This window comes from Herpailurus yagouaroundi, unplaced genomic scaffold, assembly GCF_014898765.1.
Source record: "Herpailurus yagouaroundi ecotype Mexico unplaced genomic scaffold, PumYag 141, whole genome shotgun sequence".
Classification (NCBI taxonomy): domain Eukaryota; kingdom Metazoa; phylum Chordata; class Mammalia; order Carnivora; family Felidae; genus Herpailurus; species Herpailurus yagouaroundi.
Window position 1 is genome coordinate 59,240,024 of NW_024412396.1, and position 27,357 is coordinate 59,267,380.

At 36.0% G+C, this 27,357-nt stretch overlaps 1 long non-coding RNA gene across 1 annotated transcript in view; it reads left to right on the forward strand.

The window, feature by feature from the left end:
- The first annotated feature begins 7,238 nt into the window (after positions 1 to 7,238).
- Positions 7,239 to 27,357, forward strand: part of LOC121031319 (uncharacterized) — a 53,860-nt gene continuing 33,741 nt past the window's right edge. Inside the window, exon 1 of the long non-coding RNA XR_005790671.1 lies at positions 7,239 to 7,345. This is a non-coding gene — a long non-coding RNA (uncharacterized LOC121031319). The remainder of the gene's footprint in view (positions 7,346 to 27,357) is intronic.

A 27,357-nucleotide genomic window follows, 5' to 3' on the forward strand; every position in this document is an offset into this window, starting at 1 on the left:
CATATATATATATATGCCACATTATGTGAGAGACATCATGCTTAAAGCTTTGTAAAATTTTATTCATTTACATAATAGTTCTGAATTTAAGTGTTTGCATTAGTATTTTATGCGTACAGGAAACAAGGTTCAGAGAAGAAAAATAACTTATCCAAGTCACATAACATGTAAGTAATAAAGTGAATTTGAATCCACCTTACTGTTAACTTTCCATCTGAGCAAGCAAATAATTTGTCCAAGGTTAAGCAGTAAGCATTAAAATGAAGTTTCAAATACAGGATTTCAGATTCTGTATCACTTGCATTTTCCATAGCACTGCACTTTAGACTTTTTCCAGAAGTTCCTCAGCATTTTTTATGAAGAGAAACTATTTTTCAATTTCTAAAGCCTTGAAGTTCTGAGTGAGGTATACTTCTTGCCAATATGGATATTTGTGATGAGTCTCAGAAATGGGAATTTGGCAACATTAATCAGCTTGAAGGTCTACCCAATATAACATTTGGATCTCCTTTTAAGATTTCTGTTGTTTGGTTAAGAATTTTTGTTATATGTATTCTCATGTACATTAAAGTGACTTACATATATATATATATGTATATATATATATAGTGTATCTATCATCTATCTGTCATCTCTCTTTTTACCTCTAATCAATTTAAATCTATTGGGTTGACATAGGATAAAAATGTAATTACAATCACATTTCTTCTATTCTTATTAAAGTAAATGTTACAAAGAAGTATTTATATATTATCTGCTATAGCACATGGTTCTTTTCCCCAAAACTAAAGCTCAAATTGGTCATATAAAATATTTTGTAGCTCGTCTGTAAAAGTGAGATGCAGATTGAAATTTCTAAGCTTGAAAGTCAAGCTGTATTTTGCTGGGGGAAAAAAAAGTTTTAAGAAAGATTGGAGGATATCAGAAGATCTCAACCATAGGAGATAAGCAGCAGTTATGATTTGTAAAGGAAAGTAAAAATAATCAAAATCATAGTGACAGTAGAATGGACAAAGTGTTATCAAGAGATGGAATTTAAGTGTTATCATGAAAATTCCATGAAGATACTGCTCCAGTGTGCAGCTACGACAAAGGATCAAGTAAAGGAAGCTTAAGATATGGGGGAAGAAATACCTACCTACAACAGCATATAGATTTGGAATTCAGAAAGAATACAGTTGAAAAAAAGACCTGCATGGTGATTCAAAAATCACTTACATAAGCACAAAATGGTTGTAAGAGACATAAAAATAAGCTCACATAAGAATTTTGAGAAAAGCACCAATGAATAATGACCTCAATCAGAGCTTACACATCTAACATCACCAGACGTCAAACGAACATTGGACGTTTAGGTTGCATGAGTCAAGAAATCATTTCTGTGGCTGGCAACTTAAGGAGTCATGCCTAAGATGGCAGTTCAGAAAATAAAGAAAACAATCCTTATACTTAAAACCTGTTTGAACCACTAATCTAAATAGAAGACATAAAAACTTACCTTCGTGTATTTGCAGTAATAATGGAAAAGAAAAGATGGTAACTTGGAGTTCACAAGAGGGGAATCCAAGATCTTTTCTAACTTAAGTGATTTTATAGTGTGATTACATCTGGAATATAAAGCGCAAGATTATTTGGCATGAGGAAGGATTAGTAGCCCAAGAAGAAGACACTGTATCCTTATGTAAAGCCCGGAAGAGTCCCAATATAGAATTCCGTGCATAGTTTATGTCAATGCCTGAAGAAAATGCAAGATAATTATTAATGCCGATAATCAAATAAAATGTAAAGAGAAAAACTGTAAGAAAACATATGAACTAGGTAGTGATGAAGCCATTTCCAGTGATCTTTCCCATGATAATATCTCCCTCCTCTGAATTCCTATACCAGTTATCATCTCTATCAGTGTTTACTGTTACTGATCACGGCACAGTGCTGTCTCTCATAGTATGCCATACTTTCATTCTTATTGGATTGCAATCTTTATAAGAGTAGTATAAAAAAGGAAACTTTTGGAGGTGACAAAAACTCATTATTTTGATATCAGTGATGGTTTCATGGCTGTATGCGTATGTCAAATAAATCGAATGGTATAGTTTCAGTATGTGCAGTTTGTTGAACTTCAGTTATTCATGAAAATATTTTTTAAATGTACACTTGACCTTAATACCAGGATAAGAACCAGGGGAGAGGGAAATAATGGAGACTGGAACTGAGCTAGAGAAAAATTACAGCTTTAGAGGTCACTTTTTTGAAAAAAGATGATCAATAAATAGTCCCCAACACAAAGTACAATATATTGTGGGTTCCAGAATGAACATGAGGTTCGTGGTGACAGAAGTCTATAGGCAGTAGTGATTTTTGTGGTCCGGTAAATCGAAGCTTCCTGTTTCAGAAATCTCTCCCGGAGTTGATTCACAGACTGGTGTATGGTAAAGATAAGGGGTCTTGTCCCAATCCTTCAAGCTTTCTGATATTTACAGGGAAAGCAGAAGAAAATGGTAAAACAAAGAAGATTGAAAAGAAGTAGCTCATGAAGTAAGAGAAAAACCAGAGTGTAGAGTTTGGGAAAGCATGTGGAAAATTAGCGTGTATTTTATGAAGCAGAAAGTGGATACTGACACTGGTGACAGATAGACTAAAACCAAGGCAGGGTTGGAACTCATCCCTGCCATACTGAATATAACAGTAAGATCGATTCTAAATCCTACCTGCTGGTGAGGATAAGATTTGATAATCCACTGCCAGTCTTTATTGTGGTTGGCTCAGTAATTGGATGGGGTTTGCACCAAAAACCTTTGGAGCAAGGAAGGAGTGGAGCAGGGAAAGGCTAGGAAGCAGAACCATTTCTTCTATGCCCTGAAACTCCTGATGTAATGTTACTGGCACGGCAGTCACCTGATACATATTTGTTGATTGATTACTGCATCAATAGAATCAAGGAATTTGCATATGATAATAGGGCTGAATATTTCACATGACTCATCTGGAAAAATGAAGGGTAAACTGTGTGATTAGTCTATGAAATTTTGAAGGATCCGAACTGAGTGAATGCAAATGTCCTCATTAAATGCTTGATTATTAGTATGTTGAGGAACTCTTTAAACTTGAAAGACCATTGTGAATAAATGAAGGTAATAAGACTAATGATAAAAAGGTTAATACACTTTTGGATGGAAGGTGGCAAGGTAGGCTGGACACATAGGTAGGCTTGAGGAGAGTTGAGATACGTTGATGAATGATAAATCCAGAGTGGAATTGAAGACGATCTAATTCCATACACATTTGGACACAGTCCTATAGCCATTTGAATCCGACATTATGAAACAAAAAAACATCCTCCTATACATTCCTCCTCACTTCCTCTCTTAAGAACATAATGATGTTCTGAATTGACACAGGTGCTGTCAGTTCTCACCTATTTTCAGTCAAGTACAACTATTTAGATGGAGAGCACAACTATTCAAGGACCTTGTAACAAAGAACGCTTCTCCTCTGTTTGGGAAGATTGAGGTTAGAATCAAGGGCCGGGCTTTGGAGTGTACTTAGCCCCAGATCAACTGAACCGAACTGCAGATGAATAAGGAGACATTACAGCCAAATAGCTTTTACCCACAGATGGAAGAATATAGATTTTCCTCCTGGTTGAATGATTTGAATTCCATTGGTAAAAGCATCTCTGATGAAGCGAGGAGGGAGATTATTTCTACTTCTGATCTAAATCTGTGTCCAACTTCTACCACCAAAATGCATCTCCTCCCAATAAAATTCAGCTCATTTTGAAATAGTTTTGCATTAAAAATACCTAACCACTTGTTGAACATAGTATTTTACTGAGCTGACCATTTTCTTTGAACAGAATGATTCAACTATATGTAAAATAGTTACCAAGATAGAGCATAAAATAGTATTTCATATGTTTTTTAGTGTTTTATTAAAAATAAGTTCTATATCTTTACTTTGTAAATTGCTAAAGCACAGGAGAATTCAGTTTCCAAATATCTTCAGTAGGGGTTTAAATATACATTTTATTTAGATAATTTAACACACAACTGTTTTGTGATATTTAATAGCTGCATAGATATAAACCATGTCTATGTTAACAACTACTCTTGCTAAAAAGCATTTTGTGCCAAAATTGTTTCATTCAAACCCACTTTTAGAGCCCAGGTACGTTTATAAAAAATACGATTAAAATACAAAAAACTTCAGTTGGCTTTACAATTCTTAAAAAAAAAGTTAGGACTATAATTCTGAGCCAATAAGTGTGAATAACTTCTATTCTCTAGAGTTATCCACAGTAATAGATTCAGTCAAAGACGGTTAATTGCTAGTATTTTATTTGACCTGACAGTATAGCCAATGTTTTTTTGCTATCCAGTGTCAATGTGCCAGCACCCCCTGGTGGGCATTGTTAAAAGTAAAATTTAGTTCCACTGATAAGAAAGGTTAAAGGTGTTCCCTGGTATTAGGTTTGTTGTATTGCGATGCATTTGCACAACCTGGATAGCTTTGCATGTCTGAGTGAATATTGTCAAAAGACTATTATGTGACTACAAAAACCTGAGTTAGGATGCCACCAGCTATCATTGCCCTGAAATATCTTTGTATTTAAAAAGTTCACAAGTGCATTTTTATATTTAAGTATGTGTGTGTGTGTGTGTGTGTGTGTGTGTGTGTGTGTGTGTGTGTTTGTGTATATAAAGGAATGTCAGCTATTCATTTTTTGTGTTTGTTCGACTAACACTTATTACTTAGAAATGTGCTGTGTATACCTGCATTTACAACCAGGGCTTTGACTCTTTCCTGGGGTTATTGTGGTAGAGAAAAAACAAACAAACAAAAAAAAAACGTGATTTCTGCATGAGATTGATTTTATTTGACCGCTAATTCTCTCAATTATTAGCATTGTGATTTAGAGAAAATTACTTACCATTTTTATTTATTTTTCTTTTATTTTAAAGAAAGAGAGTGTAAGCAGACTGGAGGGACAGAGGGAGAGGGAAAGAATCTGAAGCAGGCTCCACGCTCAGTACAGAACCCGATGTGGGGCTTGATCCCACGACCCTGGGATCATAACCTGAGCCAAATCAAGAGTTGGAAGCTCAACCGACTGAGCCACCCAGGCACCCCACTAACTCTTTTGAACATAATTTTCTTCATCTATAAAACAAGGGTAAAAATACACATCGACTGCTGCAAAGTAGAAATGGTCAAGCCTCTCCTGAATATTTTAGGCAGCTTTTTCCTGGAGTTTTGCGGCATCTGTACTTAACAATACACATCTTTTAAATGCATAAACACCTACGTGTTTTTATTACTAAACATCAACAATGATGTAAAAAAACTAAGGAATTCTAAGCATCAAAATGATGCTTTATGCTAAAATAAATACAAAGTAAACAGCTGGATATTTATCTTGATAGAAATATATTATATATTTTTTTGGGGTTATCCAAAGGTAACTGATATAAGTTAATTATTGAGGGTTTTACAATAAATGTGTATCGACTGATAGAATGTTCAGGAGCTCTAAAAATAGCCAAATCAAGAGCTAGAGCTTATTTGTGAAATGACATTAAGCTTGGCAGGGCTTATATAAATGCTTTTCTGTGAAATTATTTATAGATGTGAAAGAAAATCCCTTTAAAATTCATTCCCGAAATATTAGACTATCTCTATATGTGTAACTAGTTCTGCAAATCCTGTCTGAATTAACAGATGATTTAAAACGTTACAGTAAAATGTAAAGTAAAATTATACAGAAGCATTTAAGAATACTGGGCAAGTTTCCTGATAGCAAGGTTTTGAGAAGGATTGTTGAATGCCCCAGAAAGTTAGAACAGAAAGAGTGTGAGGCACAAAATATGCAAAGAATGCCAAACACAAAAAGTACACATGGAAAGCAAGCTCCATTTTTTTGCAGTTATGCTCCGTGCTAGCTGGAAGCTATCTGGAACCGTGTTTTGGTGAATGCACTTTAGAATTTCTTGGTTTCATGCTTTTGAAACAATCTGGTTTCTGGTTCGTTGAGCAAAGTAGATCTTCTCTGACCACAATGGTCTGTGGTAAAGGTTTTCTCCAGTGGATTCCAATGCTCATTCCCATTGGCTATGTTCTTAATTTACTGTATGTGACATGGTGTATTTACATATATTTTAATGCTTCTATTCTTTCCTCACCACAAGATGGGAATAGACATTTTTCCTGGGCATAGACATGTTTTTTTTTCCTTTTAATGTCACATGTTATAGATAAGCAGGTCAGGTTTTCCAATAAATATGCAATTGTTCTAAGGTAGAGTTTCCCAAATATGTATGGCCATAAAACCACTTGGAATGGTGTGAATAAATAGAGATTTTTTTAATTTACCCCAGAAAACTGAGTCATAATTTTCCTTTGAAAGTGTTTAGAAATCTATATTTACAGGAAATAACCAAACTTATTCTTATGTTACTTGAACATTAAGTCTCTTCTGGGGCAGCTGGGTGGTTCAGTTGGTTGAGTGTCTGACTTTGGCTTAGGTCATGATCTCGTGGTCTGTGGGTTGGAGCCCCGCATTAGGCTCTGTGCTGACAGGTCAGAGCCTGGGGCTTGCTTCAGATTCTCTCCCTCTCTCTCTGCCCCTCCCCCACTAGTGCTCTGTCTCTCTTTCTCTCAAAAATGAATACACGTTAAAAAATTAAAACAAAAAAAAAACCATTAGGTCTCTTCAATTCATTTGATTCAGAACAAATTTGCATAAAGGGAATGTAAGCAAAGGGAACATATAAAGCAATGTAAACACATAAAAAGATACTAGAAGTTATTTAGCAAATAGTGAAATCATACTGGTCATCTCTTTCCTATAACTTTAAATATCATTGTTCATTCTTTAGGGTAATGAAACGGACTTTTTTTTTGGCCCCCAATTTGATGTAGGTTTTATGTAGGAAATGACAAACATAATAATTCACCTTTCTTTCTTTCATCTTATTTTATTTTTGGCTGAGAGAAAATTTCCTACTGGAGTGAGAAATCACTAAGATGTTTGCGGTTTTGAATTTGTTAAATTTAGGTAAATGGGTATCCTGATCCATAAAGATAGATAGATAGATAGATAGATAGATAGATAGATAGATAGATAAGATAGATAGAGAAAAGGTCTGTTAGCAAATGTATGAGTTTACAATTGCTATGTCACAAATTGCCATAAATTTAGTGCCTTCAAATGAAAAAAACCACATTATCTTACCGATTTGTTGGGTGAGAATTCCATCAGATTTTAACCAGGTCCCCTACTGAGTGTCTTACATACTTGAAGTCAAGGTGTCAGCCAACTGAGCACCCATGTGGAGTCCCGACTAAGGTCAGATGTATTGCTAAGCTCCCTCTGGTTTTTGACAGGATTTGCTTCCCTATGGTAATAGATGATGGTCCCTACTATCTTGCTGGCTAACAACCAGGGACCACTCCGTTGGCTCCTCCACACCACTCCCAGGTCCCAGCCATATGGCCTTCTCCATCTGATATCAGCAACAGAGAATTTCTTTTATGTCGTTCCTTCTTACTTTTCAAGTCTCTCAGGTTCCTTTTTTACTACCAGCCGGAGAAATCTCTGCTCTTAAAGGGCTCGTGTGATTACATCCATCTCTCTCAAATAATCTCCATATTTAAAGTCAGTTTATTCGAGACTTGAATTATATCTGCAAAATTCCATCACAGGAATTATGCAGAAGAGGATTTGAGAATGGACATCTTGGGATGCCATTTGACAGTTCTGTGTACCAGCAGCTAACACCCGAAGCACTTTTTTTTTCGCATGCAAATAATCTGAACAGATGTCACAATGTCTAGCCCTAGAGTTTTACTGGACTTTCACAGTTTGTATTAGAGTCAAAATAAAAAAAAAAAAAACAATAGTTCTCAAGAACACTCAAGGATCTCAGTGCCATGTTGGATGAAGAGCCACTTCTACCCAGAGTTTTGGAAACTTTTCTGGCCAAGGATCCCTTTGAGGACCTAATAGAAGATTGGAATTGATTCCCTACCTCTCCAAATGTATACGTACATTTCAGGGCTTTTAGGATCCCAAATTAATAATTTGTGTTCTATGTCAAAGGGAAGAAAAAGTGAAATTAATCAATATATATAAGCATCTGAGAAAGTACTATCAAAGAGGAAGTGGGAAAATAACTTAATTGGAGAAGTTTAGAAAAATAGAGGAGGAATTAGATGAAAATAATAAAAATGGAGAAAAAAAATATAAATGGTAGAGTAGGTCTTTATGTGGTTGGAGGCACCAATTCATGATCCGGTACCAGAAATTACATGTTCCTGCTTCAGTACATGATGGATTTAAAGTTGAGTTATTGGAAAATGTGCAGCAGTTTGAAAGCTTTTATTGATAATTTAAGCCGGCATCTTTCTGTGTTTCACTTTCCATATATAAAACATGAGATCTACTTTCTGAAACTTCTGTGATAATTGGATGATTAAGTGCCTAGCATGTTGTTTGGCTCATTGGAAGTTCTTTACAAATATACATTTCCTTTTAGTTTCCCAAAAGGCTAAGTGCTGGCTAGTACTCGTCCTGGAATTTTATGATTTCTCTGTCTTTCCTTTGAGTTGAATGCCTATCTCCAGAAGTTGCCACCCTAATGCCTCCAAGAGAGGTTCCACCGATTATCAGTAAAATTCACATCTTATTTTGAAGTAGTTTCTTTTCCTTTTTAAGGGCTGTGGAAAAGTAGAAAATGTCATCTGGAAGACTAGGTAAGGGAGAAGATAGAAACCATGTCAAAGAGGTTAGTCTGCAGTCACGTGTGGAGAGTCTGGCAGTTGGGTATCTGGATGGGTCCGAATGAGGGCCTCTGAGGGCATATGTCACCTACTTTATGACTGAGCTCAGGGCCTTCCCTATCTGCTTTGGTCGAAACAAATGCAACCATGTGCACGATTTAGTTACTCTTTTTCTCAACTATAGTTTGTGCACTTCTTTCAGTAATTCCAAATGCATTTATTTGGCTATTTCTTTCATCAAAAAAAGAAGCAGACAAAAAGACATGAAGTTATATCCTTGGGAATTGGGGTTTAGAAAATGCTGATCAGCTAATGTTAACATAAGACTAGACTCACTAGAGGACTAGTTCCAGTGAAACATATATTTTAATCTAGTTCTCTTAGAAGCTTTTTTTTTTTTTTTCTAGCAACAACAGCAACAGATCCCTAAAATAAAACAAAACAAAACACTGACTTACAAAGATTATTCGAATCATTCGAATCCGTTGCCAGTTCCTAATGACTTTGTCACCTTTGGGACAGACTTTGTAGTTAGCTGAATCTGTACTCACAATTTTTTTTTTAAAGGAGAAAACAAAAGACTGCATTTAGCCTAACAAGAGACGATCTATTGAGAGAGAAAAATGAGTTAAATCTTCCTTTATTTGCAAATGAGTTTATGTGCCCATTTGGAGACTCTCTTTTTTTTTTTTTTCTTCTGTTCCTACCTTACCACTTAATGTGTAGCTGTAATTTATCACACCCTTATGACCCAAAGGAATTACGACACTTTGGGAAGTACCTGAACCAAACACAGAAGACAGCTTGTTCATCTGAAAGAATCACAGGATCTGGTTCTCTGTTTGTAAAACACTTGGGCTCTAAGTGCTGAATTTTCTCATTATGACCAAACGAAATAAAATAGAATATCATGTGGAATGAAAACAGGGGAATGTGCTGCAGGAGTAGATCAGATATCCTCAGTGGATGGCTAGTGGCTGCCACCTCCAAGGTCTACACAGGAAGATTTTCTTTCTTTCTCCCAAGACATAAAATGGCAGGCCCAGGATGTGTGTTAATATGTAACAGTGATTATCTTACTTCATTGCTCTGCGGCAAATGCATGCCTGGTTTGTGGAAAGTTGAAAATTAAATACAGACATCAGAAGGATGGGGGTGGAAGGGATTTGTTAGGTGTTTGCACTGAGATACTAAAGAACTCCCATTAAGTTACATGTTGTAATAATTAAAACACTGCTTTGAATTGGTTACAAAACTTAAGCAGATCCAGAGAAACTACAGGGGGAATTAAGGCCTAATTACATTAAAGTACTGAAGATCAATTTCTCATGGGTTGGTAGCTTCATGTTATTGTTTCTTTAAAACAGGAAGGCAAATATTATAAGGAAATATCAAAGGACGCTTTTTCCAGGGCTCTGCATTATTCATTAGTATTAAGCATTTTTGTAATAGAGTTTAATTTAGTTAGCTTATCTTTATTTTAGTAATACATACTGTACCCACTGTGAAGTTTGCTGCTCTTAACAACACAATGTCAAAAGACGTTTATTTATTTAAAACATCAGTGTAGAAGTGTGCACGACTGGATTTCAAAACTGTATTTTCCAACTCTGAATGGAGATGATATGCATGTATGAGGAGTAAAATTCAATCAGTAAGCATTTATTTTTATCCTTTTATTTTCTCCCCGAGGAATAACACTGATATTTGATTAGATCAACCATGTTAGCAACCCCCATGCTTCGAAATGAAGAGAACTTTCAGTTAACATCCTTGTGGGTCTGGGTTAATTTCTCCTACATGGGAGAGGAAGACTGTGAGGCTGACCCCCATGCCGAGCCCCACATTAGCACTTACATATTGTGACGTTATTTCGTGTGCTCTGTCATGCTCTGGAATTTCTTCCATCCTGTGCATCTTTACTCTTCCTCTAAAATGTTGATCCTACTTTGTCACATAAGAGAGCCAAGGCTTGAGAGTATTTTCTAGAACGATCTGCATTTGTGGCAACTATGACATTTGCATCCGGGCTTTCAACTAGAGGTAATATCATGGAGAAAGGCTCCAACTGCTTACTGCATTGAACAGAAACTCATTGGCCTCTTGAACAGAACCTACATTGTCATGGGCTCCAAGCTAGTGACTGAGCAAGCCAAGAATATTATGGCAAGCTTGTTCCTGAAACACGTAATATACCTCAGATGGCCCCATAGGTCAAGAACTCCTTGATGGCCTTGCCACACCTTCCTTAGTTCGCCATCCACTAGAATTTCACATCTCTCTTTCCCTCTCTTCCTCACTCAGCGTCAGACCTACCCTAGGGTGTGACCGTCGTCCCAATGTTCCACAGCTCTTCTTTATTTCCTTTTCCAGAGGTTTCTCCAAACAAAATCACTGTATGTCGGATGTGAACCTAAAGTCTTTCTCAGAGAAATTGTACTATCATGATCTTTTATTTCATGTTAATACGATACTATGATTTATAGGGCAGAGAGAAAGAAAACAGGAATATTTTCAGGATTTTTTTATAGAATCACTGAATATTTACAGAATTGTGTATCTGCACAAACATAAATGCACCTAATTATGGAAATAAGATTGAGAACGTCCAGTTTTACCTTAGAGTGCCAAATCCTTATTGTGATAGCTTATTTAAAATTAGAAGTGTTTGTGGGTGTCGGGGTGGCTCAGTCAGCTGAGCCACCAACTCTTGATTTGGCCCAGGTCATGATCCCAGGGTCGTGGGATGGAACCCAGTGTTGGGCTCCACTCTGAACCACAGAGCCTGCTTGAGATTCTCTCTTTCTCTCCCTGTCTCTTTCTTTCCTTCTCTCTCTCTCCCCTTGCCTCTCTCCCTCATACATGCTCTCTCTCTGTCTCTCTCTAAAATAAAAAATAAATAAAAAATAAAATTATCAGTGCTTTGTCTCCTACATATCAGACTTAATTAAGCCTGATCTTTTAAGCTATCTAAACATGCTTTCTGGTATATTTAAAGGAGCATTGAATTTAAAGTTTATATCTGAGTTTACAAACAAGGCATGGGTGAGTTGAGTTCCATTATACATCCAGCCTATTCTAATTGTGTTATTTGTTGTGACTTTTCTTTTGTTTACCTGCAACTCAGCAGCCAACCTTCACCAAAGCAAAGGTAACAAAACCCACTAACATAAGAGTTAGAACCATCCCCATTTAATAGGCTTTATTGATATCACTCTGCTCTTCATATAGAAAAACAAAGGTTTTCAGAGTAATGTGGAAAATATGTTTTCCTGCTGAATACTATACAAAATGGTAAGCAAGAGGGAAAAATAGCTTTCAAACTTATTTTACAGGTAAAACTACATTTATAAATATAATTTTATAATGATCAATCCCAAGAGTTACTTAAATAAATTGACTTAAAATATCAGGTAACTCAGAAGCACCTGGGTGGCTCAGTGGGTTAACTGTACAACTTCGGCTCAGGTCATGATCTCACAGTTCATGAGTTCTTTATCTCACTGAATTAAGTTGATTTCATGGAACTGTGGAAACAGCTTAGACTCTCTTTTAGTGCTTTGCAAAGTTGTGTTATCTTTTTCGGGTTAGGTCACTTCACATAGAAAAGAGTGTACCCTTGACCTCCCCAAGTGCATATTTCTTTAATTAGGACAATTTTTTTTGAGACTTAATAATTAAATATTGAGTTTTATACCCAGCATACACGCACATATACACACTGTTACCGACAGTGGCCTTGATCAATGTGTGCATGTGGCTGGGAAAATGTATGCATCATTAACAATGCTTCCCACACCAAACATATTACATTTGTGGTTGCAGGAACCGTTTGAAGAACCTGTTGTAATTTGCTCTTGTCTTTCTCTGTTTGGTGTAAAATTTTACCCAGAATGAACTAATCTATATGGAGGTCAAGGCTACCTTGAATAGGGAATCCTGCTCTCTTACAATGTAGGGCATGCCAGCTACTGGAGGTAGAGAGAGAGTGCTGGCAGGTTTGTTCCATTATTGTTGATCATAATCTATCATTTAAACCACAGTAGGATTTATTGGGAGAATTGATAAAATAATACAAAACCATTTTGCTAAAGTATAGCATGGGCAGATAGAAATGGACATTGAGGGGAAGGGCAAAAATAACATGATGCTCTCACATTTTGAGAAACTAAAATACGGTTAAAACTCATGAGTCTTTGGTTGTTAAACCATGCATTCAGTGAATGCGCAACGGAAGTTAGATGTAGTGTTGATGTTGTGTTATGATTATATTTTTGAGTCTTCTCAACTTCTTAGTTAATAGACAGACATTGAAACACTGCTATTTATTGGTGCTTTCTGGCAATGACTCCATGCTGTTTCCACCTTCTAAGCCCTCACAAATTCACTGTAAAGATTTACATTCATAACAAGTATGGAACCCTGGAGGGAAAGTTGTAGCTATGAAATTTACCTCTCAAACCCATAACATATCTTTGGCAAGGAAATAAGTTACATTAAATTTCCCCCCAAACCCTCCTCACCTTTGAGAAAAATAATGTCCTTAATTCTACCAAAGTACTAGAAAATCTAGGACAAGTCCAAGAATCTGCCAGGAGGGGAAAACTACCAGGTGTTTAAATGGCAAACATCCATGGGATACAGTTGAATGCATAAAGATGAATGGGGATGAAACATTTAGTTTGAAATGAATTCAAGTGAAAATTAAGCCAGACTATGACTGAAGTATAATTTAATCTGTTCATTTTGCTCTAGTTAACCCCCACATATAAAAATATGCACTGAGAAAACAGGAACATGGTATAATATATATTGTAAAAACATATGGTAAGTATCCAAAGAGAAGTGTCAACCTCAAAACCAAGCAAACATAGTGCTCCCACTGGACACAAATTAAACCTGGGAAGCCTGTTAAGTGCATAGCCAGGAAAAATACGACATATATTATAGGAAATAGGAAAGATAAACCAAAATAGGGAAAGATACAACAAAGTTGCCAAACCTCACAAGACACTTTACCAATGTGGGTCCCTTTTTTACAGATAGGTAATCATATCTGTAATGGAAAACTGCAAACTAAGCGTTGCATGGAATAAAATACTCTTCAGTTTTATTTCTTTGTTTTCTTTCAATTTTGTAAGGAAACAAATTATGAATAGAAGATGATTGGAGCTGAGATAGGAGAGAAGAACGAATCCCTTCACAGATGATGCCTATGGAAACATTTTTTTTTGTCTTTAGTGGCAAATTATTGGGGTGCTATTTATCTTGGATTTTTAAAAGTTATAATTTCAAGTATTTTCCTCTATGTCAGAATTTCGGATTTGGTACAGAGAAAATTCAGTATTTGCTACTTTCTGATATTACATATGTATTTTGTTCTATATAATTATAAATAAATAACATACATAAATATAAATAACGAGAGAGGGTGAGAGAGAGACTTGGCTCCAGAAAGAGTTGAGTTCATCTGAACTTGAAATGTTGAGTGTAAGGCAGTCTGGCAAGTAGAATTTGTTCCTCTTCCATAGGACTTCAGTCTTATTTTTTCTTCAGACTTTCTACTGATTGGATAAGGCCCACGTATATTATGGAGAGCAATATGCTTTACTCAAGGTCTACTGATTGAAATGTTACGCTCATCTAAAAACAACCACATCACAGCAACATCTAGACGGGCGTCTCACCAAATAGCTGGGCACCATATCTTAGCCAAATTGATACACAAAGATGACCATCATGGTTAAATAAGGATCAGATTTAACAATGTAAGAGGAATAATCTAGAAAACTAAACACCATTGAAAGCTTGTCACCTTAAGTCCATAAGGTATAGATAGAAAAACTAGCCATCTGTAGCAGGGATAATTAACATTAGCAAATATTTACAGTCCCTGACTTATGAGGACTCAACTTGTGGGTTTTCAACTTCACAATGGTGTGAAAGCCGCACATGTTCGGTATAAGCTGTGCTTTGAATTTTGGAGTTTTATGCTGGTCCGGGGCTAGTGATATGCAGCACAATACTCTTACATTGCCAGGAAATACCAGCAAGCCACAGCTTGCAGTCAGCCACGGGATCATGACATACAATACACTTACATCCACTGTGCACCCATAGGACCATTCTGCTTTTCACTTCCAGTACTGTATTTAATAAATACGATCTGAGACATCCAACACTTTATTCTAAAATGGGCTTTGTTGGATGATTTTTCTTAACTGTAGGCTAATATGTGTCTTGATCACGTTTAAGGTAGGCTAGCCTAAGCCATGCTGTCCAATAGGTTTGGCGTATTTATTGCATTTTCAACTTAAAACGGGTTTGTCAGGACGTAAGACCTTATTAGTTGAGGAAGATCTGTGTTTGCTTCTTGGGCTTCCAAATTTCCCAGGCAGTGTCCACGAGTACAGGCCGATAGATTCCGTTTGTCAGTTTGAGATTAAAATCATTAAGAGCGGGCGTGTGTTCTCCATTTCTTTGCTATTACAAGATGGAGGGAGGGTGTCTTAGCTAGGTAAAATTATATAAAAAGAAGCAAACTCACATGTTTGTTTTTTTTTTTTTCAAGCTAGCCAGATACCAGGGATTTCTGTTATATCGGTTAGGATCGTAGCATACATTTCACATAAAAAGAATTCATTCTCATTATAAAAGACATGCTCTTCGTTGACATTTTTTTTTAAAAAGAAATATAAAGAAAATTAAGCTTAGATGAGCATTACCTAAATCTTAGTGCATTTGCTTCTAATATTTGAATCTCTATACTTAATTTAAAATACAGTTGTTATTAACTATGACACACTCACAAAGACTACACATATGACACTAGAAAACACACACACACGTAAGTTGTGTCCTTACATTGAAAGACAGAACATTGTTCCTTGCCCTGAATTTCATATCATTAAAACTCTTCAGAAGTAAAATTAGGTGATCACGGTAGATGTCCATAGGAAAGCCTAAACCCCAATGATTTTATATTTATGTTGTTTCCAATGTTATTGTAATTGTAAAATTATCTGAAAGAAACATTCATATCATTGACAAGATCCTATTACCAATCTAGCCCTTTAATACCCAGAATGTCACCGTTGCCCCTCTTAGCTTTCCAACCTTATAGTTAAGGATGCTACAGACACTTCTATGGATTTCAAACTATTTTTTAAAAATGTGAGCAATTATGTATAGTTGTATTCTGCAATTGCAAAAATGGATACATTAATTTTATGTTTAATAACACTTAATGGGATTTTTTAATTTTTTTTTTTTTACATTTATTTATTTTTGAGAAACAGAGTGAGACAAAGCATGAGTAAGGGAGGGGCAGAGAGAGAAGGAGACACAGAATCTGAAGCAGGTTCCAGGCTCCGAGCAAGTGGTCAGCACAGAGCCTGACGCGGGGCTCAAACCCACAAACTGTGAGATCATGACCTGAGCCGAGTCGGACGCTCAACCGACCGAGCCACCCAGGCGCCCCTGACATTTATGGTTTTTAAAACATTTTATGACTAAATAAAAATCCGTATTGTACAAGTTCAGTATTATTAATATATTTTTAAAAACTTCAACATGAATAGTTTATTTTAGCCAGATCTTACATATTCAAGAAAGTTTTTCAATTATAATGGGAAATAGAAAGCTAAACCTTTACCTGCGATTTAGTTTCTGCTTTTTAGCCAGAAAAACAAAATAATAGAAAAAGCATATCTTTCAAAGAAGATTGGGAATAAATATCAAATTGATGACACATTCATTTTCCTATGGTATCAAATAGATTTCACCACATCAACATTTTCCATGTTTTCTTGAAAATTTATTTTTCTTCGTTTGCAATATTGTACTTGATGACAGTATTTCTTTTCTCCATGAACTGATATATTGGAATTTTACAAATTTCATTTTAAGATATTCCTATTTAGACTTAAACATTTTACATCATATTTTATTTCAAAATCCAAATATTTTATTATTTTGAGAAAAAAATTAATTTCCAGAATGTTGACATTCTCACGAAAATTTCTCCTTTAGTAATCATATTACTAAAAATCTGAGAGAGATTTATGGTAGGTTTTTTATATGCACATAGTTTTTTAGGAAAAGTGCTCATTTTTAAAGCTATTCATATTTACTGGTATGTGTGTCAATGTTTCTTAAATTGTTTCAAATACAAGCGTAACTAAAATCATAATTGTGTATCTGTGAAATTATTTTTTTCAAATAAGGTTCAATGAAGCCTAAAGTTGTTGAAAGACATCCTTAAAAAAAAATGATTCCATGAACTGTTGTGTCACAATTTAAAATTTCAGTATGTAAATGTCACTGGCTCTTTTCCAAGCACATGATAATTCACTTTAATAACAAAGCTTTTGCTTGGATGGTTGAAATCTTCTACTTGATACAATAACAGAAACATAAGGTGAAAATTAAATAATCAGAGAGGCCAGTATTAAATTTAAAAATTATATGAAAATTTCCAGTTAAATCTCAAAATGTAATTATTAAAACCAAATTCCCTTGAAGATGCAGAAGTTTGGGGCACCTGATTGGCTCAGTCAGTTAAGCTACACACTCCTGATTTTGGTTCAGGTGGTGATCTCAGGGTTCATGAGACAGAGCCCTACATAGGGCTCTGCACTGACAGTGCCCGGAGCTTGCTTCTGATTCTCTCTCTTCCTCTGTCTCTCTGCCCTCCCCCGCTCATGTTTGCTTTCTCAAATAAATAAGCTTAAAAAAAATTCTTTAAAAAAAATTGTCAGACCAAAAATTACAGTTGGATTCACAGATGACTGAAGTGTCATATTTGCTTCAAGTTTACTTATTTGGATTCCATATACGCAGCATATTTAGCATATATAAACACTATATTTCAAAGTGTGTGATATGGCATTGTTAGTTGCAAATATAAGTACAGATTGGTCATCATTTGATGTGTTCTATCTTATATCTTACTTGCCGGGAGTAAATTTAAGATATCTTTATATTTATTATATGATTAAAATAAAAAATAACTAAATGTTATATATTCAACCATTTAAAATTTGATTATGAATGGAGTATCAAAGTGATTTAGGTAAATAAACTCTTAAGGAAAAAAAAGTAATTCCAGCTGGTACTCTATTGTCCTTTACCTTTAAAATATCAAGTATGAGCTCTGTGACCATCATGGAGGCTGCTGTTCTTTTTTCTTTTTTAAAAGAAAACTCAATAAGTTTTTTTAATGTTTCTTATTTATTATTGATGGGGGTAGGGGCAGAGAGAAAGAGGAGGACAGAGGATCCCGACCAGGCTCTGTGCTGACAAAGGATCCCAAGCAGCCTCCTGGGGCTCGAAGTCACCAACCAGGAGATCATGACCTGAGCCAAAGGCAGTCGCTTAACCAACTGAGCCACCCAGGTGCCCTGAGGCTGCTTAGCCTTGAATATGGCTCTTAGCCTCATCTTCACTAGCCACAAAAATCAGCCCTCTCTGATGTTTAATTTGAAGGTGAGGGGTGCCTTGGTTGCTCAGTGGTTAAGCATCTGACTTTGGCTCAGGTCATGATCTCTGGGTCCATGGGTTCAAGCCCCACGTCGGACTCTGTGCTGACAGCTCAGAGCCTGGATCCTGCTTTAAATTCTGTGACTCCCTCTCTCTCTGCCCCTTCCCCATTCACACTCTGTCTTAAAAATACAATGAAATAAAAATAAAAACACAATTGAAGGTGAAATAGCACATCTGCTCTGAGGTTTCTGCATCTGTAGACCCTTTTCCACCTAAAAATTGACATGCTTTGTAGTTAGGAAAAATATGTTTTATTATTCCCTCAATTGTTCTACTGAATCATGTGAGAAGCAGGTAGGAGATTTTCGTTGTCTTTGAAGGCTCAATAAACAGATTTGGAAATGGCCATAAGGCAAATCTTCAAACCGTACACAATATTCTCACCAAGAAATCACACTTCTAAATATTTTAAATATCTGGGGTGTTCCTTTCTCAGTATATGATGGCATCTCTATTAGCATAAGCTGTAATTTGTGCATGCATTAACAATAATATATGTATATATATCCACTTTTTTTTAGCTAATTAAACTTTTACTATCTTTGGCTATTGACTAATAAAGCACAAGCATCTGAAAATGCTACAAGTAAGGACCCCTCAAAGGTCACCGTGGAGCTTTGTGTCATGGAGATTTTACACATGTTCGCCTCTGTACAAATGGTGGAAATACACATGTAGAATTTTCCCAGGAAAAGGCTATTGAAGTAAATTATATTTTGCTAGGTGAGGGACATAATGTGACACTTTATAATTAGCTGAATAGAGAGGGAGAGAGATGATTATGATAGAGAGATGTTCAGTGAATGGGCTCAGATGAAGAATGCCTCATTTGCGTGCCAGCTCTCACACTTGTACCTGACCTTGAACACACTGCTTACCCTGCTTTTTATAAAAATAGGACTCAAAAACCTCTGAGGTGATGGTTGCAAAAGTAATCTAATACCAGTGACTCAAATGGCACATCTTTGTTTAAGTAACCCTAATGCAGTTTGACACATCCTTTAAAACAAATGGGAGAAAGTAAGATAATGAAATTCCTACTTGCAGTTATAATCTACTTGTCTATTTATCTAACTATTTTCTTAAGAAAACAGTATATTTGACGCAGGCTTATAAATAGTTGCACCAGTATTTTGAAGCACCTTTGATATATATTTTTCTCTAATAGATGATATTCTTTTAAAGCTTTGGTAGTGTAATTGAAAGGTCTCTGGCACTGGAGAAAGAAACTCATGATTTTGAGTCCCCATTCTGGCACTTTCCATCTGTCTGCCTTTGGGCAAGTCTATGATATCTGGTTTCCTCATCTCTCAATTTTATTGTAAAGACAAAGTGAGGTAATATTCATCACAGGTACATGCAGAATGTGAAGCTCTATTCAAGCATGAATTCTTTTCATCCTGTTTTCATGGAAAAGAGGAAAAGTTTCAATTATACTATGGGTTTTATTTTATTTTTTTTTTTAAATTTTTTTTTTCAGCGTTTATTTATTTTTGGGACACAGAGAGACAGAGCATGAACGGGGGAGGGGCAGAGAGAGAGGGAGACACAGAATGTGAAACAGGCTCCAGGCTCTGAGCCATCAGCCCAGAGCCCGACGCGGGGCTCGAACTCACGGACCGCGAGATCGTGACCTGGCTGAAGTCGGACGCTTAACCGACTGCGCCACCCAGGCGCCCCTATACTATGGGTTTTAAATTAAACTATAAACTTGATCACATTGCATACTAGCCTTTGGACACTCCCCCCGCCCAATCAACCGGTATTTCTCATGTGAGAGGTTGAGGGGAAAAGAAACCTGCATATTTTTTACATGGCCTTTTCATTTAAGGGTAACAGACAGTTATTTCAGATCATAGTCTCCTTGGCTTTTCACCATAGAGCATGCTTCCATTTGAACTTGGCTTACCGCCTCAGTATTACTGGTCCTTAATGCGTTGTTTTGCTTCTTAAGTAAAACTGATCTATGACAAAGAGCTGCTTTTATAATTAAAACAAACAAAAGACAAAGAAAAAAAAAAGAAAGAAGGAAGAGAGAAAGTAAAAAAGGAAAGAAAGAAGAAAAAGGAAAAGCAGAAACCATTGAATCTTGATCTGTGGGACTAATACGGGATGTGTCATAAAATAAGACACAAAGTTGTCTTTAACTGTGCTTGAGCACTGTTTTAATGTCCCAAAACTGTAAGCAGAGAAACAAATATATATATATATATGTGTGTGTGTGTGTGTGTACATATATATATATATGTGTGTGTACATATATGTGTGTGTGTGTATGTGTGTGTATATGTGTGTGTGTGTGTGTATATATATATATATATATATATATATATATATATATATATGTATGTATATGTATAACGGCACACATATACACACATTTGACAGACTTTGACCAAGGGGGAAAAACAACTCTGAAACAGATGTTTCTTTTCCCCCTTTTGAACAAACATTTTCCTGAAATTCTTCACACCAGATTTTACTAATTAATCTGGAAAAGGGAGTGACGGGTGCTGCTGATGCTAATCACAGGAAACAGACACCCAACTGCAGTCCATTCTTCCTGTCTTTGACAGCGGCAGCTGGCTTCTTGGCAGGCTCTGTCAACCTCTGCATTGATGTCCCAGGAGCCGCCTCAGGTCTGTCAGTTTCCCGGGACGTCGCCATTAGGCTGAGGCTCACCATAATCATTTTATTTTGTTGTTCGTCACACTGGGTCTCGAGGAAATTCTTTCTTCGGTTTCTGGGATCATCGAAGTGTTGTATATAAGGTCAACCCAACCATGTGTTTCTGTAATCGGAGATGCCCACATAAGTGTTTTACTTCTTAAGGCTAAATTTCCTCTTGAATATATGGTGAATTTTAGCCTAGAAGGAATGACCAAGTGGAGGAGAGTCAAATACTTCTCAAAGCAAAGCAAGAAACTATTTAGAGCATCATAGGGGTATATCATTGATTCACTAATACAAAACCAAGCCAAGGAAGGTTAGAAGGAAAGTGAAGAAGTACTCCTAAATTGATTCTCAGTACTGGGTTGCTTTGTTAAGGAAAAGGAAAACAGCCCCAAAGTGGAATCAGACTCAACTGATCAAGAGTCAAAAATCTAGTACTGAGGAGGGGAGCCTGGATGGCTCAGTTAAGCAACCAACTCCTGATTTTGGCTCTGGTCATAATCCCAAGTGGGATCAATCCCCTCATCGGGCTCCACATTGGGTGTGCAGGCTGCTTAAGATTCTGCCTCTCTCGGGGCTCCTGAGTGTCTCAATCGATTGAGCTTCTGGCTCTTGTTTTCAGCGCAGGTCATGATCTCATGGTTTTGTGCATTTGAGCCCCATGTCAGGCTCTGTGCTGGCAGTGTGAAACCTGGTTGGGATGGTCTCTTCCTCCCCCTCTCTCTGCCCCTCTCCCACTTGTGCTATCTCTGACTCTTTCAAACTAAATAAACTTTAAAAAAAAAGATTATGTTTCTCTCTCTCCTTCTGCCCTACCCTGCTCTCATGCTCTCCCCCTCTAAAATTAAAACAATTTTTTAAAATCTAGTACAGAGAAGAAATAGGAACATAAAATGGCTTTCTCCCCTTAATTTCATAATTTGTACATTATAATTGAATTTAATATAATTATGGAATTTCAGAATCTTTCAAGTGGCAAGCTACATGTGGCAAGTTAGGCTGTATGATATTAGTAGGAATCGTCTTGAGAAGCTTGTGCTTGCTATGTATTTGATGTCATATGTTTAATTGATATTATTTAATGACCAGAGCCCTACTGGTGCTCTCTGGTAAGAAAAATAGATGACTTAAAGGGTAATTAGCTATTAAAAATCTGAATATTCTCATTTCAAAAAAGGTTTTAGTTCTAACTTTAAAATGTGGAAATGCTTTTTAAAAGAAATTATTTTTTGTCTTTTTAATAATAAAACACATACATTTCATATTATACAATATTCACACTATATTTTAAGGCATAAAAATAAAATTATCTTTCATCTTCTTTTCCTCACACAGTCCTTCCAAAGAGACATCTCCAGTTAATGGACTAGTCAATATCCTTTCTATCCATTTACATGTGTGCATTTTACACAAAGAATTTATTTATTTAAAGCGTACATAGGATCATGATCCATATGTTCTGAGACTTGATTTTATGTTGAACAACATATTCTGGAAATGTTTCAGTGTCAATTCACAAAGAATTCATTATGTTTAATGATTGCATGGTATTCTGTATAATGAGGATCCTAAAATATATAATATACAAGTCCCATCTTTTTTTTTTAACAATTTTTTTAATGTTTATTTTTGAGAGAGAGACAGACCACGAGTGGGAGAGGGGCAGAGAGAGAGAGGGAGACAGACAGACAGACAGACAGAATCTGAAGTAAGCTCCAGGCTCTGAGCTGTCAGCACAGAGCCTGAAGCAGGGCTTGAACCCACGAATCTTGAGATCATGACCTGACTGAAGTTGGATGCTTAACCAACTGAGTCATTCAGGTGCCCCTACAATTCCTGTCTTGTTAGACACTTAGGTTGTTTTCAATATTTCAAAATTATGAGGCAATATCACAATAAACCTCATATTTATATTATCATGCATGTGTGAAAATATTTATGAAGGATAATATTGTAGAGATGAAGTTTCTGAATTAAGGATAGAGTCATTTAAATTTTTGGTGTATATATTACAAAACTGGTTCATTAGCTTTTTCTAATATATACTCCATTAATAACAGAAGACAATTGTTATTTTCTCACATCATTTTTCAACCATTTAAATTTTTGGTTTATCTAATAAGATATCTCAATATGGTTTTTAATATATATTTTCCTGATTATGAGCAAAGATATATGTATTTTAATTTTTTGTCATTTATATTTATTTGACTGAATTGACTGATTAAACCATATTCATTTTTGTTAGAATATATGTAATTTTCTTAGTTATATATTTGAAAGCTATATATTCTACATATTAATTCTTTGTTTATTAAATATGGTACACATTTTTTCAAACTGTAACTTATATTTTAATGTTTTAGTAGTTCAATTTATCATAATGAAATTTCATATTTTGTCATAGTCAAATCTGTTGGTTTATTTCTTTATAGAATCCTTTATGCATTTTGGATTTGTTTCTTTTTAGGAAGAATTTTTATAATTCACAGTTACCTAAACTTTTATTACGTATTTTCTTTAATAATTGTTTTGTTTTTAGTTCTTTTATTTATTTTTTATTTTTTTAAAGTTTGTTTATTTTTGAGAGACAGGGACAGAGCATGAGGGGAGGGGGGCAGAGAGACAGAAGGAAACACAGAATCCGAAGCAGGCTCCAGGCCCTGAGCTCTCAGCACAGAGCCCAACGTGGGACTTGAACTCACCAACGGCGAGATCATGACCTGAGCCTAAGTTGGAGGCTTAATCGACTGAGTCACCCAGGTGCCCCAGTTCTTTAAGCCATTAGGTATTTGTTGTTGTGTATGACATGGGGTATGGTTCTAACTCAATTTTTTCCTTCATTATAGCCAATGTTTTCACTAATTATTGCCTAGCCAAAAATTTCTCAAATTATTTTTGAAATTCTCCCATAAAGTAAATCCCCTTAAACAAATTGATTGGTTTACTTTATTGTTTATTAGTATTGCTGAACCCCCAAACTATAAACACTATAATTTTGTAAAAGTATCTAGTTCATAAATTATTTAAATAAGATATTTGGAGGCCCTGAATGGCTCAGTTGGTTGGGCGCCCAATGTTGGCTCAGGTCATGATTTCAGGGTTTGTGAATTCTAGCCCCAGGTTGGGCTCTGTCCTGACAGCTCGGAGCCTGGATCCTGCTTCGGATTCTGCATCTCCCTTTCTCTCTGCCCCTTCCCAGCTCTGTCTCTCCTTCTCAAAAATAAAACAAAAACATAAAATATTAAATAAGATATTGTTTTTATTATGATAAATTATTAAAAATATCTTATACTCTTATATCATTAAAAAAAAACATAAATTTTGAGACAAATTCCATTATTTCAACCAAAATGGTGAAATTAGAGATGGTGCAGAAGACATAGCAAATTAAAATCAGTTTTGTTTTCTTTCATCATTACACTGAATCATGTCTAGCAAGCCAAGGAAAGCATCGATACATCCTGAATTAATCTGAGTAATACGAATGTCAGTCTGCTGGCTTTCTGGCATTTTCTGTTCAAAAGAATACAGTTTCCTCAATTGCCATATTTAAAGCTAAGTACACTGAACAGTTTATGGGTCTTTTGTGAATGATTTTATAAATTAACTGTTGAGCCAGACAACTGTTGTCATTTCATCAATGATTAAATTTCTCTTAGGGTAACTCTTGACTGAGAATTACAGTCAATATCAGTGGATATTATTCATGTGTGTAATTATGCCAGAGAGACATCCAAAATACATCCTCACTTATCACACCCCATTAATAGTAAAAAGAAAACAAAGCTTTTAAATAAATTTCCTTATTCTTCTTAGAGTACGTGGTTTGGAATAATATATATTTATTGGGATAATTTTGTTATATCAATCAAATACTAAACAGGATATGTTGGGGATATTTTTATTCATTTTTTTCATTCGCTGTCGCGTTCCTTTGAAATTCATTACCTGAACAGGTAATATGAGAGAAAAATGCAATCAGATAGTTATCATGATTAACAGATAATTATGCACATTTGCATGGAGAAGAAAATAATCCTAAAAAGATCACTATTTAATGTTAGAGTATTTCTTAGCGGTGTAAAAGAGGCTTGGGACACTTAAACTCTCAACATAAACTACTGCTCTGGTAGCCCAAGGGAAATCCTGTGGAAAAGGTCCCAGGTAATAAAGACTTTAGAAAAAAGTAATGAGAAGTTAGGACAAGGGTACACTTAGTTGGTAATTGGATATGAAGAGATATACCCAAAGAACAGAGTGTGTGTCACACCCAGAAGTGTAACTTTATGTACAGAAATACCTTGTTTTCTTGTACTTCACTTTATTGTGCTTTATATATATTATATTTTTTTACAAATTGAATGTTTGTGGCAACTTCATGTGTGGCCAATCTAGATCTGCCATTTTTCCAAGAGTTTTCTCACTTTGTGTTTCTGCATCACATTTTGGTAGTTCTCACAGTATGTCTTTTTTATTATCATTTTTGTTACGGTGACCTGTGATCAGTGATTATTCATATTATCTACTGCGATTTTGGGGGGACACCATGTGCTGCGTCCATGTAAGATAGCAAATTTAATTGATAAATGCTGTGTGTGTTCTGACTGCTTCACCGACTGGCCATTCCCCTGTCTCTCCCTCTCCTCAGGCTTCCCTGTTCCCTGAGAAACAACATTATTGGGTTTAGGCCAGTGAATAACCCTACAGTGGCCTCTAAGTGTACAGGTGAGAGGAAGAGTCACATATCTCTCACTTTAAATCAAAAGCTAGAAATGATTAAGCTCAGTGAGGAAACCATGTTGAAAGTCTAGATAGGTCAAAGCTAGGTCTCTTGTGCCAAACACTTAGCCACTTTATGATTAAAAAGGAAAAGTTATTGAAGGAAATTAAAAGTGCTGTTCCAGGGACAACATGAACGATAAGAAAGCAAAATAGTCTTATTGCTACTATGGTGAAGGTTTTAGTGGTCTGGGTAGAAGATCAAACCAGCCACCACGTTCCCTTAACCAAAAACCTAATCCAGAGCAAGTCCCCAACTCTATTTCTGTGAAGGCTGAGAGAGGAGAGGAAACGGCAGAAGAAAAGTTTGAAGCTGGCAGAGGTTGGTTCATGAAGTTCAAAGAAAGACGCCACCTCCATAGCATAAAAGTGCAAAGTGAACCAGCAGGCATTGACATAGAAGTTACAGCAAGTTATCCAGAAGATCTAGCTAAGATATTTAATGAAGGTGGCTACACTAAACAACACCTTTTCAATGTAGCTGAAACAGTCTTCTGTTAGCCAAAGGTGCCATCTAGGACTTTCATAGCTAGAGAGGAGAAGTCAATGGCTGGCTTAAATGTTTCAAAGGGCAAGCTGATTCTCTTCTTAGGGACCAGTGCAGGTGGTGACTTTAAGTTGAAGTCAATACTTACTGACCATTCCAAAAAATCCTAGGGCCATTAAGAATTATGCTAAATATACTCAGCCCCTGCTGTATTCTATAAATAGATCAATAAAAGCTGAACAAGAGTGCATCTGTTTACAGCACAGTTTACTGAATATTTTAAGCACACTGTTGGAGAACTACTGCTCAGGAGGAAAAGAGAAAAAAAAAAGATTTCTTTCAAAATATTACTTCTCACTGACAATGTACCTGTCATCGAAGAGCTCTGATGGAGATGCACAATGAGATTAATGTTGTTTTCATACCAGCTAACATAATATCTATTCTGCAGCCCATGGATTGAGGAATAATTTCAACTTCCAAGTCTTGTTATTTTAGAAATACATTTCGGGGGCACCTGTGTGGCTCAGATGGTTAAGCGCCTGACTTCTGCTCAGGGCATGGTTTTGCAGTTCATGAGTTTGAACTCTGTGTCAAGCTCTGTGCTGACAGCTTGGAGTCTGGAGCCTGCTTCAGATTCTGTGTCTCCCTCTCCCTCTGTCTCTCCCCCACTCTCACTCTGTCTCTCTCTCAAAAGTAAATAAACATTAAAAAAATTAAAACAAAACAAGAATTACATTTCATAAGGCTATAGCTACTATTCCTCTGATGCACCTGGGAAAAGTAAATTAAAACCTTCTGGAAAGGATTCACCATTCTAGATGCCATTAAGCACATTCATGATTCATGGGAAGAGGTCAAAATATTAGCATTGATAGGAGTTTAGAAGAAGTTGGTTCCAACCCTCGTGGATGACTTCAAAGGGTTCGAGACCTCAGTGAAGGAAGTCACTGCTGATGTGGTGGAAATAGCAAGAGAATTAGAATGAGACGATGGGACTCAATCACTGCAATTTCATGATAAAACTTTAGGAGATGAGGAATTGCTGCTTGTGGATGAGTAAAGAAGGTGTTTTCCTGAGATGGTATCTACTG